Below are 16,787 nucleotides of genomic sequence, written 5' to 3'. Positions count from 1 at the left end.
CCTTAGAATTTCTGTAAGCTCAGTGGCACAAGTTCCTTATTAATTTCTAACATATCAGATATGATATGAAAGAGAAGATTCTCGAGTCTTTCCTGATAAACAACAGTTTTCTCATCCAATAAATTCTCAAAAGTTCCCTTGGAACAGTCATTTTAAGAAAATTTTGACCTCATATTGTGAATGCCATTTTCTACAGTCTTGGTATGATGTCATGGAAAACAAGGTGCCACGTACACATGAACACATCTGTTTTCTCCAAAACAAGCCCAACACATACCATCCCTCAACACCTTTGCTCTTCAAAGAGCTTTCACCAGAAAACAAATATTTTCCAGATATCTCAAATATGTGGAAAAGAAAGAGAACTATGTCATATGTGGCGTCTCTGACAACTAATGTAAGTATTGAACTCAATCACTTTCTAATGGAAACCATTGTCACCACATATGGAGAGAGGAAATGTTGATATAATAAAAACCATTAAGAAATAAGATAGAGGGACCTCAAAAGTTGACGGCGTAACATTTCTTTTTATTATTTCATGCATATGCGTGTTGTGTCTACATGTGTCTTAGATGTGTGTCTAGAGCCTTCTAGGAGACCAGATGATGGTTCTGGATCTCAGAACCTCAAGTTACAGATAGTTTTGAGTCTCCATGTGTCTTCTGGGAACCTAACTCATGTCTTTTGGAAGAGCAGTCAGTGCTTTTAACTATTGAGATCTCTCCAGCACCAACAAATAAAATATTTCTTAAGGTTTCTTTACGACTAGAGTGTTCCATTTTGCTGTTTTCCTCCACAACGTGACGACCTCTTTCATTTCTGCAGGGTTCAATTGCTGCCTATTTATTAAGCACCCACAGGATGTCAATCATTTTCCAACTCTGCACATCAAATAAAACGCAAAGGTTTAAGGAATTTCCCTCTCCAATGCCATAGTTGAATGATTTTTAAAAGGCGAAGGAGACACCAAAGTGTTTCCCCTAGACCCATCATCTGGGGGAAATGGTTAGAAGTATGGGAGCCACGTGATTCAGCCATGCTCGACTCTACCAAAAACATACCTGCTCTAGGGGGATTGCTCAGTTGTCTGTGTTTTCTTCCTCACTTACTATCAGCTGTGCAACACTCCTGGCCATGCTTACATGCAATTCTCCTCTGTAACTACCGACACTACAATTTTCCAATTAACCAGCTAAGGGTCTATCAACTGCGGAGTTGTGCCTGCTTCACTTTCTATAGGAACATTTGTAAGAAGTGAGGGCCCTACGACTTGTACTTGTAATTACAATCGAAAAACAAATTCTCCAACAGCTGTGGCCACCGAAGAGCTTAGACTCCGATGACGGCTTAGAATAATGAAGAAGGGGATTGGAAGGGTTCAGCTACGGGGCTGATGAGACCCAGGAAGAAAGGCTGCTCTCCGAAATCCTTAATCCGCATTACTCCGAAACACTATATTAAAGCGCATATACTCTCTGGACTAGAAACACGAACGTTGATGAATGATTCTCAAACCGTTGACAATTTAAAACATATATCAAATGCTGTGTTTGACCAGCCATAAATTGAGAATTTGAACGTTATTTGTGTACGATATTTGAGAATATTATTTAAACTTCCTCTTCAAAATGTTCCAAATGAAAATTTGGGCACACACATCTAGGCAGCCTGATGAACATCGCTCCTTTTAAAGATCATTTATTATAATAGCTATAAAGTTGGGAGTTCATATTACGAATACGTTCAGTTTAACATTTAAGAACAGAAAACAGTTTTTAGATTTGTACAGATAACTCAGAATAGGAATCTGATCCCAGTGTAGTTGACTTTGGAAGCTGACAGCATGCGTCAATGAAAAAGCATTGAGACAGCAAAGTCACTGCGACTGTAGGAACATGTAGTGTTATTTCTCACTGTGTTGTTTTAGAAGCCACTCTTTTTTTTTTTTTTTTTTTTTTTGCTACTCTTTTTAAAGTTTTACAAACAGCCTCAGAAGTAGCAGGGCATTGATTTAAGCAAATTAATTATACACAATAAATTTGCTTTTATTACATTCGATTACTTGTGTTTCACAGTTAAAATGCGCCAATTAAACAGCATTTGATTTTTTAAGAGAGTTTTTTTTGTCTTCTGTTTGATATTTACGAAATGAAACTGAGACAAATATAAGCACATCTGACCACTTTTTTTTTTTTTTAAAAGGTATTTCTTAAACCAAAATAGAAGCTCTCCAAGACACACTTATTTTGGCCTCTTATGCCCACGGGGTGCTGTCATGGTTTTAAGTCATGACCAAACATATAACATGCTCCCTGGTTTAGATCCATGATCAGAAAACAAGTTAACAAACATTTTTATGACGGTTTCATTTTTGTGTGTCACTAGTTCCTTTCCCAAACAAGTTGCTATCAGCATTAGCAAGAAGGAGGAGCCTACAAGGACACCCCCATCTCAGGGACCTGGAAGCTCTATCCAGCAGGGAGAACCCTACAGTCCCCAGGGCCCTTGATCATCTGCACCAAGTCAAAAGGCGTCCTCCAAAACCTTTTTTGCCTCAGTGTTTTTGCTTCTGGATTTTAAGCATTGTACCAATTCATGCCCCAGATGCATATTTAGTGTAAATTCCACATACGTATTTGATCTGGACAAAGAATCAACTAACTGTTTAAAGGAAATGAAAGCGTGCCCAGCTAGCCCAGTGCTCCTGGATAAAGTATTGTGTAAGAGATCCTGGGATCACAGATTAGAGGGGAACACGTCATCCTTTATCAAGGAGTGTCAGCCGAGTCTCAAGCCTCCTTTTTATTTAAAAGTTATAAGGAGAACTTAGAAAGTATGCAACAGTCTTACACACACACACACACACACAAACACACACACACACAATCAGCCATTAACAAACGATTGTTAATCTTAAAGGAAGCAAAGCCTCAAGACACTTCTTTTGGAAAATAAAAATCATTATGCGCATTATTAATTTATGTATACTCCTAAAGCAAATTATTATGTTCTACATTTAAATTTAAACGGTAAAAATACCTTAGAATGTTTACTTTAAAGGAAGATAAAAATAATAGGGATATTCCCCTAAAGGCTTATTACTAATAACATTTTTTTCAAGGTAGGGAAATATTTATACTTAGCTTTTTTCAACATTTAAATTTTCCAAAACAAATTATCCAGTCTTTTCACAACTTGAATGCTAATTACGCAATCACTTCACAAACTTATCATATTTAAATTAAAAGTGATACATTAATGATTTAAGCAGTATACATTAATCTTGGCAGAGAGGTAAATATAAATCAAATTTGATATGTTAAAAAAATCCTACCTGAAGTACAATACAGTTTTTGAATGCTACTTTTATAAGGTGATGTTAAGAAAATTAACCTGATGGCATTGAACAAAACAAGCACCCAGTCCTTTCCTTGGAATTACACTTGCCCCAGGAAAGCAGCATCTGCAGACTGGAGATGAATTATTTAATTAAAAACTGCAGATAGCATTTAACACTTAAAAGAAAAGACCTTAGATGTCCATTATGGCCTCACTGACTAAGGCTGGCCCCAACTTTCCAGGATCATATGTTAATGAAGATTATATAAACATTATTGAAATTACTTTAATCTGGAATGCTAAGAATTGATATTCTTTGAAATATAACCTTAAGTTCACAAATTCATTCAGTGTTTAGGACTTCAAATTAATAGTATAAATACATCATTCATCTTTCCTGTATGTAGTATGATTATCTTTGTATGTTGCAAATGTGCATATTTTACTGATATTTTCCAAATATCTAAGTGTCTAAATAATGTAAAATGTGATATACACTAAGTTAGGTATATTCAGAGTTTTTTAGACAACCAGACATATTGAATGATTTTTGGTTGTAGGCTAACTTAAAAACAGATGTGAGTTTATTTTGTTTACTAATCTTTTTTAATTCATAAATTATGGACTTGAGGACATATTAGTCATGTAAAGAAAAATCTCAAGTTTCCTAGGTAATAGAAAAATATAACAGATAAAAAAATCATATACATAAACAGTTTAAATTATCACAGTTTAGTTAAATTTTATAATGATACAATATTTGAATTTTAAAATGTATAACATAGGTCTTCTTTATTTGAAAATATATTTTAAGTAAAGAAAATTTTTTAGTTCCATACATGAATAATTTTTTGAAATAAATTTAATTTTTAAAATTATGTCTTTTACATTACATTATTGACTTTAAGTTAGAACATCTGAAAATATTATATATCTACTAGTTTACAAATTAAAACACTACAAAAAAATTAAATCACACCAAAAACACAAAATAGCAAACATTTAAACATCATTTTATACTTTATGCTGACTCAAAGTTCCTGCCACAACAAAAGTTTTAAAATTAGTAATTATGAAAAAAAATTGGTAATTCAAATTACATGAGTATAGTATATAAATATATTTGTGTCAGAGACCTGTCATTGAGAAATTAAACAGAGAAGACAAAAGCAAAGGCTAAGGAAGAACTTTGACTTTCTTTTTTAACCACAGAAAGCATGATAGAATAATCTATTTACACCTGAGATGGGTACCTCATCTTTGAGGAATAATTTTGATTTTTGTCTAAATCAAAACTTATTGTAACGGTGAATATACACGCACCCTCAGGGGAGGAAACATGTCGAAGGCTAGCTTAACACAGAAACACCAGCTTATCACCACCGCGTGGACGGACACATCTGGTCTGATCTGATCGCTGAGAGTAACATCTGGGCAGCTCTCTTTAAGTCTCACCCTTTCTGAGCTCCTACTCATCGATAGTCTCAGAGAGCAACACACACACTCTCGTTCTCCCAGGAGGCCGTGCTTTCCCCAATGCCGTAACAATGACTTGAGAATGTTAAAAGTGATCTCCAAGAAGATGGAGGTTAAGTTTCAGCTATTTTAACTGTTATTACTGATTCTCTGATTAGACTCAGACGTACCCCTGTGAGAAGCGTCAGTTGTCTTTTACATAAAACAAAACACGGTTATTGATACAGGAGCCCCTATTGTTTCAAATTAGGAATCATTTCTCTATATTTACTTCACTAAATTTTTACTTGCAATATTTTTACCTACATCTGCTATTAATAATTATACAAAATATGAACAGCCATCTGAAATACTGATTCCTTCTTTGCTTATCTATTTACAAATACCATAACACTATTAGGATTTTTCATTCTTACTTTTTAGGACAAAAAAAAAATAAAAGTTTTCTTTTTCAAGATGGCTTTAGCTAGAAATGATTGGAAATTCTGAAAATAATAAAATGTATAGCTACGCCTACCGCTGGCTTTTGGTGACTATTTTAAATAGAGGGAGGCCCAATACTGAAGCTTTTAGAGTCTTTGGCCAAGTTTTTCCACCTACACGCAGATAAATTCCAAATTCCTTAATTAAAAGTACGAGCAGAGATGTTCCACATTAAAAGACCATCTGGCAGACTGAAAACAAACAGTAGATGTACTTTTCAATAGCTTCACTTTTATAATGATCAAAATAAACATACCCCGATATTAATATATAAAGCAGGGGCTTCATCATGCAGGCAGATTAAAATACTCCATGCATTTTCTCATTGTATGTGAAAAGCAAAATATTCAATCACGCCCTTTCACTTTTGTAAAAACATACCTTCAATGTGCAGTCCATAGGCCTGAGCTCTCCTAAGATCCCATCCCAGGACACGAGTCAAATGCTGGACACAATAGAGATGCTGGGGTCGGTCTTGAGTGAAGACCTCTTCTTTGGGATCACGCTGTTGTTCGAAAAGACACCTCCTCGTGCTGCTAGGGGGCTAACAATTCGAACTGTAGAATATGATTTGAGCTTAGCTCAAGATGAAATCACTCTTTCCACTTTTATTTTCTAAGACAGGTTTCCTTTCTTTTGCACAGGGTGTGGGGTAGAGACAACACATTCACATAATTCTACTCTCAGAGTTGTGGTCCAGAGCTGCTTCCAAGTCTGACTGTGGGAAGACAGCCATTACCAGGCTGCTATGGCTTCCTAAGTTTTAACAGCCGAAAGGAGAATTATCAGCATCATCTTAACTATTAATTGAGGAAATGACAGGATGATGGAAATACATTGATTAAGAACCTTATCATCAAATAGAAGTGACCTTTGTCAGTTACCTCTTAATGATCTTATTAAATTATTCAAGTTTTGAGTTTTTACTTAAGTCTCTATCTGGAAACTCATGCTTGGCAACCTCAGAGTCGCAGAAAGCACACATATAAAATGGACTGTTGAGACATAGTCTTTCATTCAGAATACAACAACTTATTCACAAAATTCAGAATTTTTGGATCGGTTTTAGAAAGTAGGATCTAATGTTCATGCATGGTTCTAAAATCCAAACACTTGAAAGTGAAAAAAGTTCTATATTAATTTTCACCTTTACTTACCCAGTTAACTTAGACGTCAAAATCTGCTTTTTACCTTGCTTTTCTTGTGGACCCCAGTACTGCACACAGAGAGCACTCGGACCATTACTCTTTATAAAAGCTACTGAGACTCTCTCTTTCGCCCCCTCTCTTCTTTTCTTCCGTCCTCCTCTCTCCCTCCCTTCTTTCCTTTATCTCCTCTTCGGCTTAAGGCAGAGAGACCCAGTGAACCCACTTATAAAATAGCGGGTTATTACTAAATAATATGATAGCATTATGATACCCAACTGACATCATCCTCTCCCCTCTCCCAATACTTAATATTCCACAATGTTCGCGAATACCTTGTCAACCAATGGTAGTCCACAATTGCTTCTATATGGAAGTGTGATTATGTGCACTATGGCTTAATAAATAACTTAATTTTCAAAAGGAATTATCTGCATCTGCCATGCTTCTGTACCAGCTAGAAGACTGCTACAAATGGAAAGAAAATGCAAAAAAAAAAAAAAAAAGGAAAAAGGAAAAAATCATCTCTAGGGGATGTGGTCAACTTTCGAATTTGCAGAAAGAGAATTTGCTGATGCGCTACATGTAGCTTAATATATTTTGAGACGTATGGTCCCTATTATCAGAACAAAGTTATGGAAGTCAGTTAAGACTGCCACCTACCACAGTCCTGTTGTCAGCCATCATATCTGGGAGGTCCAGAGACTGTCAAGGGGCACCATTGTCACCACCATCACCTCACTACTTTCTGCTATCTCTTCATCAGTTTTATGAGTATGTTGCTTGGTACTGGCATTAATTTATAAGTGACTAAAGGCACAGGCTCAAGTAGATCATGACCAAAGTCTTTGTAGCTTGATCTGACTATACAATCACCTCACTTATTCAATCAAACTATAAAAAAAAGTTATCAAAATGTCTCCAAATGAATGGATCCTAGCCTAGTTCAGGTGTGTGAAACACCTATTCATATTTGAACGTGCTTCTGCATTTTCATAGTTTATATCAAAATGGGTGACTGTGATCATAACGCTTTCAAAATGGTATTTCAAGTGCTTTATTTTAACAGCTTAAACTTTCAAATGAGTGTTTTAAACTAGAAAAACACCGGTCTGATGCCAACAATCTACCGCTATCCAGAAGCTTTAAATAAAGCAAGAGGCATAGCTCCTCTGGGAACCTAAAGAGCAATGTCACTACGAGAGCACCATGAACGTAACACCCAGCTGTATCTTTCTTTTGAGTTCTTTTATTTCACGGGTATAGCAGAACACTTTTCTAGATTAATCTTCTAAACTTCCAATGCTTCGTTTCCCTTCAAGCAGGTATTACAAACCATACTGTCGTACAGACCAAAGTGTAGGAAAAACCTTTGGTTATGTTTCCAGAGACCCTGACAAAACTGAAGACAATCGGATGTAGATGAGAAACAAATGTGAACACCACAGTGGGGTGGCCCAATTCATTGTGTACAACAGGAGAGAATCTCTCAACTTAGGAAATAAATCATAACACACGCACATTTCTAATTCTAAGAACGCTCTGAAATACCCAACAGGAGTGTTGATGTAAATAAAAAAAGGGAAGAAATAAGCCAAAGGGGTAATGATTATCACTCATGGTTCAAAAGTGCCATCCTCCCTTTTGATGTACAAGAGCGTATGCTCGGATGCATACTGTATTTGGAAGGAAAGGGGAGACTTTCACTGAAAATGAATTAATGGATTATTTCCTTATCCTTTATATACTTCCCTTTTTATTTTTACTTTTTTTTTTTAAAGCTGAAATTAGGTCCCCAGAACCAAGATTTTTCATTACGAGAAGTGCTACGCTGAAACTTTCACAAACCATCACACTTGTTTGGAAACAAATGACTTTTCAAGACGGAGAAGTATTACTATCCATCACCAACAAGTTAATTCCACATAATAAGGCAGGTTTGGATGCAAACTGATCCATTGTGGAATACTGTATCTCAAATTGATTACAACAGCAGTCAAAATGAATGCCCCCCTCCAAACCACTTCTTTGCTCCAAAACATTAATCTCAATTAGAAGGAATGCTTCATAACGGTAATGCTTGGTATAAAAAAAAAGTATAAAATAAATCAGGTTTTATAAGACACAACAATTAATCAGTTTTCAGACTAAGACTTTTTTTTCTACCTCTTTTTTTGAGGCATAGAATTTCCATTAGGACTCTTAAAACAGCTGGTATCTCTAAAATTAGGTTTCAAATGTGATCTAAAAGAGGCTTCCAAGAAATAATTTTTCAAACTTGGTTGATGAGACTTTGAAATAACGCTGTGTTATTGGACTACCTCTGCAGGGCCACGCTTCCTTCTGCATGTGTGAGTTAAATTCGTCTCCGGACTGCCACAGCCCACTTCGTAAGGCAAATAGGAACACAGACTTCAACTGAACACCCAAAGGAGCTATAACCAATGGCAGATCATAGTAAAAGGAGAGCTGCAAGTCATTACATTTTCAACTTATGTAGAGAAAAGTGTGTTCTCGGAGCTGAAACGGACATCCAACTGTCAGAAGATACACTGAGCAGGGGAGCTACATGGAAGGCAGGGTGCCTAACAGGTCTTCACAGCCCAGCTTCAACAAAGGGGCAGATAATTCGCCCTGCTCCACACCCAAATAGTTCCTCCATGACATTCTGCTACCACCCAGCACACCAAAAGCTAAGGACTGAAATGAAGCAGTGCTCCTAGATTAAAACAACCACTATTTATAAGCCCAGGAAGTTGGCTGGGTGGCACTTTTATACAGGATATGATCCCAGTCTGGATTTATATCCACTCTCTTCATTATAGGTAAGATGAACCGCAGGATTCCCTAATGCACCCTAGCAGCTGTTGTAGAAGCACCATTTCGTACCTACAGCCCACTACTGATTCAGCTCCTCCGCTCACACTGATAGCCACTCAGTTTTCCCTGGTCTCTGATTTGCTTGACTCTTTACAAAGACAGGCATGACTCTTTAGTCCTCAGAAGCAAGGCTCAAAGGAAGATTAGCTGCAGCTAGCTCACTGGATCACGACTGTCTATCGGCCTCCCTTTCAAAGAAATGTAAAAGTTTTGCTTCATTTGGAGGCTTTGTTTCTATTCAAAGGTAAGCATCCTTATCCTCCTTTGTCTTCACCCCAATACAGCAGGTTCCTTTCTCAAGCCAAAAGACTCCTACAAGACAGAGGAAGAAAAGCCTCCATACATCACCTCTTTCATTCATTTCCAGAAAATACAGCTGCACAAAACACTCCCATTTTAGAAAAATAACTATCCACAAATCTACTCTTTAAAAAAATAGTGAAGTAATGCTCACTAGAATCAATATTCTTGACTATGGATTGCTAATTTTAATATGATTGACATGGGATTCTCATCACTTCCCAAGTCTATGAATACTGGCAGAGCTTCTGCCAAACTACATTTTCCTAACCTGTTCAGTATATGTAAGCTATAATCACTGCCTCATTCAAAAGAATTACTGTTTGAACAGTATTATATGTTATTTTAAGGCATTTAATATAAAGCATTTCCTGCAACTAAAGCAGTACTGCTTAAAGGAAAAATATTAAAAATCCTCATTTGAAAAGGTAAGAGTGTTAAGGAAAATACAAGAGAAGAGAGAAGCACACAGTACTGAAGTATACACTAGAATAACTAATGTCATTATAAACCCCCTAGCTTTGAAGAATTTAGGAATAATTTGTGAATGCCATGACATTTTAAAGTGGGATTAGCAAGTCTTATTACCGAACCTAACCTCTTACTCTTACATAAAGAATTAAATATTTGCTGTGAATTTAGAATCAAAAATCGAAACTTTCAAGGCTCCTACAAGAACTTCACGTACTAAAAAATGCAAACCTGAAGTTTGGGGTCCGAAAAGTGTCCACTGGAACACACAAGGTAAGACTACTGAGCTATGCACAAAATAGGTTTTAACATTACAATTTATAATAAATTATAATTATACCGCTATTCCTAATTCTAAACTCTGTTCCTAATTCTAGAAAGACCACAGATATTTTTCTCAAGCAGGTCTGGGGTTATGCATTGTATTTTAAATATAGGGGAAATCAAATCTGTTCGGTTAAGCTGTAATGCTACTTTAAGGGGTCCTTTTTCAAGATTTCTATAGGCGCCAGTTCTCTCTCTCTCTCTCTCTCTCTCTCTCTCTCTCTCTCTCTCTCTCTCTCTCTCTCTCTCACCTGACCACGGAGGAGCAAGGTAATGCCTGCACACATTGCTTTTTCTAGTGAAAGACCACCCATTGGCTTCTGCCAGCCGACAGAAGTTTGACAAATAACATGGCCAGAAGATAAGAAGTCACAGTATTATTGTGGGAGAGTCCTGGCCTCTGGTAGCTCAGCTGCCTGGGGCCCTGGAAAAGAGCGCCTGGGTAGTTCTCAGGATCTCACTTCCATTCCATCTACTCCAAAGTCCTGAGAACTTTTCTCTCGCTTAGAATCGTAAGGGCTTCAGAAAACAAACAGACTCGCTGTATTATGACCCAATGGAATTACTTGCCACTGTTTCTCCATGATAATAATGAACAAGTTAACCTCTACAACTGTCCTACAGGAGAGGCAGCACGAAGGGAATTTGGATTGCATGTGGTAAAAGGCTCAGTAAAGATCACACATCGTTCACCCCAACCTGAAACATCTGAAACCCCCTTTCATCAGTTGTAAAACACGACAGTGACTTGGAGTTAGTAGCAGGCTCGTCCATCGGTAATTTTCTTTTTTTTTAATGCCCTGGTCAGGGTACGTTTTGTTTACTTCCAGTCCCACCCACAGTTTCCAGATCAAGTTTCAGCCGAGATCACCTCTCCCAACAAGCACCTTCAGCCCCTAGTTCTTTGACTCCTCGGCAACTTGGCCATCTGGCAGTTGGGGAAGCCTCTTCTTCACTTCCCAGGCAAATGCTGACTTCCCAAGGCTTCCAGCTCTTGGGAAGTCCCACTGGAACCCTCCAGACACCTTCCCAGAGAACCAGAGATTGTGTTTCCAAACCGGGTAGCATCCCAAGAGACAGCGAGGTCGTCTATACTCTCTGTCCCCACAGGCTCCCGGGGAACTGCCTTGCTGGGGAAACCCGGGGAGTCCAGAGTTCCCGAAACCCTGCCCAGCTGCCAGGTGGGAGGCACCGCCAAAGTTCCCACCTGAGCCCGCGTACTGGGGTGGCAGACGCGAGGGAGGGGCGGGGACCCGAGGCCGGAACCGGACGCCTGAGCGCCGAGAGTCTGTGAGCTGGGATGCTCTGCCGCCTGCAGGGCTGGCCAACTCGCAGCGGCTGCTCGGAGCAGCGGTTCGAGAAGGGAAACGCGCGTCCCCGCTCTCTCCCCGCCCGTTCGCCCGAGGCCCGGGCGCTAGGACCCCAGAAAGGAAAGAGGGCGCACGGCGCCGCACTTACCGCGCTCCGCTCGCCCGCGCCGCCCGCTCGCTCCCAGACCACCGCCGCCGCGTCCGCCCCTGCGCTCGCCCGGCCAAATTCAAAGGCGCCGGGCGCGGGGGAGGGGGCCCATGGAGGAGAGGGGAGAAAGGGGGAGATGCAAGTGTTACAACTTCCTCCGCTGCCCACGGCCGGGCGGCCCAGGGACACGGCGAGGGGAGGGAAGCGCGCGGGCGCCAATGAGTTCACTTTCTTTTTCTCCCCCGCGCGCTCCCCCTTGCGCTTCCCGCCGGGCCCCTCCAGCCTCCTCCACCGGGCCGAGTCCTCGCTTCTCGGCCCGGGGAGTGGAAGGATGGAGGAGGAGAGGAAGGAGGGACAGAAGGGAAAGGTGAGCAGACAGGCAGGGCGCTGTGCCAGGGAGCAGCATCCAGGACCGTAATTGTGAGCAAGGGCGGGGGACGTTCTGGGCTAGTGTGCTCGAGACCAGGCGCGTACACGTGTGTGTGTGTGTGTGTGTGTGTGTGTGTGTGTGTGTGTGTGTGTGTGTGTGTAAGAGAGAGGAGCGGAGCCTACCATGCGCTTCCCTGGTGCGGATCGCGGGAGAGCCCAATCACAGGGCGAGCTGGACCTGGCTGTGATCATTTATAATCCTTGACTCCTCCGCTACGCCACTTGTCAAGATGACAGGTACTTTATTTCTTCTTCTCCTTTATTCAAAAAATGAGATTCCCGGTTTTCTGCTTTTTTCGCTGTCAAATGGGATTTGCCGGACTAAACCACGTCCACGCCGCCGCCCCTCCCTCCATCCCTCCTCCCAGCCACGCTGTGTTCGAGGAAAGCACCGAGGCTCCCATGCTGTGACCAATCAGTGTATCTACTACTCTCGCCGTGATTTAGGGGTCATCCATGAATAACACTTCATGCTGATGAATGGCTCTTGCCGGCTTTCGGCTCTGATGAGGGGTCTGCCGGCCGCTGATTGCAAACACTAATGAACTTACAGCGCCATTTGAAATTCACACGCACCAACAAAGTGCGGGGTATGTGCGTGGGAGTCTGTCCTTTTCTTCTCCCGGTGACTGGGAGGAAGACCTGGAGGAAGGGGCGGGTAATTGCCTTGGACTTAAGTGGAAACACTTCTCCGTGTAATCAAACCTCTAACCTTTTTAGAAAACTACTTTTCTTGATCTTCCATAGGGTGGGCATTTCGGGTCAGCTGAGTCACCCGAGGAGGTGGGAGTGCAAGACACTGCCTGGGAAGATGGATTCCTAGACAGAAGGGTGTAATTAAGGATTGTCACCCCCGGTAGGCGGCCAGTCCTACACAGAGCCTTTCGAAAATGACCTGCCTTCTTTCCTTCCAGAAGTGTCCTCTTGTCGGAGACCTAAAAGCGCAAATGACCTTCGGACTCCAGCGGGGGGAAGGCTGCCCAGAATACTCAGGCTTCCTCACAAGCCTCAGCTCTGCTCTGTACACTCTGAACAAGTGTACGCCCCCGGGTTCAAGTACCTGGACCTCCAAGGAGTACCCGAATGTGGCAGACCTCTAATGCTTCCACCGCCAGCACCACCCTTCTTTTTCTCCTTTCTTCCCTTAGATTAGCAGCCCAACACTGCCCCTGCCACAACTTGGTTTGCAGTGGGAGTGTTAAACTTTACCGCCCTCCACAACACCGCCACTTTGTAAGTTTCCGCCAAAATTCAACAGGGAGAGGGATGGGGGGGGGGGGGAGATCGCCAGCTCCAGGCCCTGCCCCGCCCTCATTCTCACCCCCTGGCAACAGAAAGCCCACTCTAGGAGCCTTTTTAACTGCACGAAGCTCCTGTTGTTCGAGTTTTGAAACACCAAACCCAGGACTTTACTGAGCCGCTTCCTGGCTCCCTGCCTCCTGCCACCTCCAGACACCTTTCTGTCCGAGGGAGGCATGAGTCCTGTGCCTTGGAGAGGACCAGTGCATGTGGCTCTTTGAAGAGGAGCGCCCAGGCGTTCCCTGGGACCAGCCTGGAGCCACCGCTTCAGTTAAGAGTCCCCAGGCCTGCCCAGAGCTGTTGCGGACCAGGCTCCCGCAGCTGAGGGAACAGACTGCAGGCGAGCCCTTGGCTCCCACCTTCCACTGCGAAGGAACAGGAGAGCAAAGGAAGCCACCAATCAGTACTTAATTTGTCCTCGCCCGAATCAAAGACATTTGTACTACTAACGTTCAAAAGAACAAATCTAGCAATAGAGAAAAAAAGCCTGAACCTTTCTCATGTTTTTCCAAAGTTTAGTATGGAACTCGCAGAGACTGTGAATTCAGATTAGAGAGTCCATACTCACAGTATGAGTTCCCAAAGACGATAAGCCACTGAATGCAAGCTGGGCTTTGTAAAGGCTTGGCGATCAGAGAATCCTACCCGGCTCTATGAGTGTTAATGATTTAAAGACCTTAGGGCACATCTTTCTGGAACAATCTAGAGTTGCCCTAGGATGGTACAGCTTCTTGACTGCCACATGAATTTCACACTTCAAAAAGACTAAGGCAGCAGGCTCGCGTGAATTACGCCGTCCTGTCTTCATTATCGTAAGAAGTTCGTCAATTATGAATGTACGGCTCTAGATGGTACAAGAAAATCAAGTAAACGTCCCCCAAATTAGCATCTTTGGCTTGATCATAAGGAAAATCTGAGGATGCTTTATAAATCACCGTGTAGCTCAGTTTCTACCAAAAGATTCTGTGAGTGTAATTTTTATAATTGTCCGAGAAGCAAAACCCCTCTCTTGTTGATATTTAGAGCACACAATAAAGACACACTGCCCCAACCCAAAGATGCCAAAACATAATAGCTGCGTGCAGGGGAAGATGGGGAGGGGCAGTGTTATTGCAGCTCTCCTTTTATTTTTAAAGCCTCATTAAGACTACTGATTAATAGAGAAAGAAAGCAAGGAAGTCATACAATGTAGAAACGATAGTAAATCTTGGAGACTGTCTCTAGCCCACTTTCCTGGTAAGTTACAGTCAAGGTTTTTCATGTTGCTGAACCTTTCACACTAAGCGGATGCACTAAAAACAATCAAAACCCCACAGATCTCTAGAACTCATCAATATAGCTCTCCCTGCTTAGTGACAAGCTTTCCTGGGGACAGACCATGCAGGTGTCACCAGCATTTGTCTGCTTCTGCAGGGCTCAGCCTGTAAGTCAAGCAGCGTTTGTATGTTCAGCTCTTCTCCCCTCTCCCCTCCCCTCCCCTCCTCTCCCTCTCTCTCCCCTCCATGCTCTTCTCAGAAGTCATTTGAGCCCCTTAGGAAACGTTGGCTAGCAAAACCAACCCACACCAGGGCTTCTTGCTCCAAATACATCTCTGGAAAGCCAGGAAGCTGCTGGATATGTGACCATCCCCACTCTGCCTTGTGGCTGAGCTGCTGTCAGGGGAGGGAAGGATGGTGAATCAGCTTTGGCAGCAATAAAAACTGGAGTAGCAGAAGAAATCCAAGTTGTTGCTGCCTGTGGTGCCCCTAACAGCCAACTGCCCAGCGTGGCTTGGAGATTTGGTAGTCTTAACACAGCTGGTCTGATCCATGCGTGGGATGATGACAAGAAGCTGGCTGCATTGATATCCTTCCTTCAGTCTCTCCTTTCCTGTGTCCTTAGCAAGCACTTAAAAGTGACAGGAACCTCTAGATTCCCTTTGGGGTTAGGAAGGACATACCTGGGCCATCAGAACTGGAGTAGGCTAATAAAAAGCAGTCTCTTGACCAGCTTCTGAGTCAGAGCAAACAGCCCTCATGCCAACCTCTCTGGCCCATGTCTGTGGCCATACTAGGTGATGCTTGTCCTCTCTGGAGGATGTTTTGAAGGCTGTCTGCTCTCTCTTGTCCTGAGATCCAGCCTGGAGCTAAAAGACTGGATGGCAGCTGTTTCCACCTCCCTCTGAAGGGGAGCAGATGTCACCAAAGCCCACTTTCTCTTTTGACTTGGAAATCTTTCAAGCACAGAAGGGAAACCCTGAGTCAGGCAGGTGTGGAATTTTCTCTGGATAACGTAGACATAACTTTAATTTGAAGGCATTCTCTGGACTTAGTCTTTCTGCTTTAACCATGAAGACCTACCTGCATGAGGACCCAATGGCCATGATAGTACTGACCTGCTACAGGTCTGCCACTTCTCCCAGTTAAGGGATCCTAGAAGCTAAGAAGCTGGCAGAAAGGACATTGACAGCTAAAACATAGACACTAGAGCAACCAACCCACCCATTGAAAAGCCCAGGAAAGAAGCCACCAATCCACAAATCTCCCCGAGGGGTTAGCCTCAATGAGAATAAGGAGCAAGTGGCCAGATGGACCTCAGGGACCTCGTAGAACAAGGTAAAGGCTTGGTGGTACCTGAGAAGACTCTGAGGTCCAGGCACCTAAAATCTCTTAAGTCACTTTGCAACTAGCAAATTAGTTGATCTACAATAATTCACAGCACTAGAACGTGACCTTGATACACAAGTCTCTGAAGTAGTCATCAAGAGCGCTCAGGCTGTTCTTCACTCACAGAAATAACTCTTTTCCTTTGGCATCTGGTCTGACAAATTCAAATGAAGCAATATTTGAATTTGCCCAAAGTTTGTAGTAGAAAATATGCTTCTATTACCTCAATTAAAGCAACACAGGCTTCTCTCATTGGCCACATGTTTGTGTGAACCATGAAGCGGGTTGGTGATGAGACACCGTATCCTTTAGATTGGACCTTGTGTCCCCAGCCCATTATTTTGTGCTGTTGAATTTAGCAAACAGAGCTTCTGGTGGCTTTGACCTTTGGTGTGAAGCACAGGTGTGGGCCAGACCCCTAACTGCCGATCCACTTTTCCCAAAGCACCAGAAAAGGCCCCAAGTTCTATGAAGGAGTTTGACTACCCAACCATCTTTTAACATGAAGCAGTTTCCATTGCACTTCATACACGTG

General features: G+C 41.9%; 1 protein-coding gene across 2 annotated transcripts in view; it reads right to left on the bottom strand.

The window, feature by feature from the left end:
- Nucleotides 1–12,012, bottom strand: part of Tenm3 (teneurin transmembrane protein 3) — a 606,148-nt gene extending 594,136 nt beyond the window's left edge. For both annotated transcript variants that reach the window (XM_050147272.1, XM_050147274.1), the window contains exon 1: nt 11,880–12,012. The gene's annotated coding sequence lies outside the window, so the exon portion shown is untranslated. The remainder of the gene's footprint in view (nt 1–11,879) is intronic.
- Between the last annotated feature and the right edge of the window lie 4,775 nt (nt 12,013–16,787).

The sequence above is a fragment of the Alexandromys fortis genome, unplaced genomic scaffold, assembly GCF_014885135.2.
Source record: "Alexandromys fortis isolate MF-2015 unplaced genomic scaffold, M_Fortis_MF-2015_v1.1 scaffold_32, whole genome shotgun sequence".
NCBI lineage: Eukaryota > Metazoa > Chordata > Mammalia > Rodentia > Cricetidae > Alexandromys > Alexandromys fortis.
Note: the sequence above shows the minus strand (reverse complement) of the source record. Positions and strands in the feature narration are given on the sequence as shown.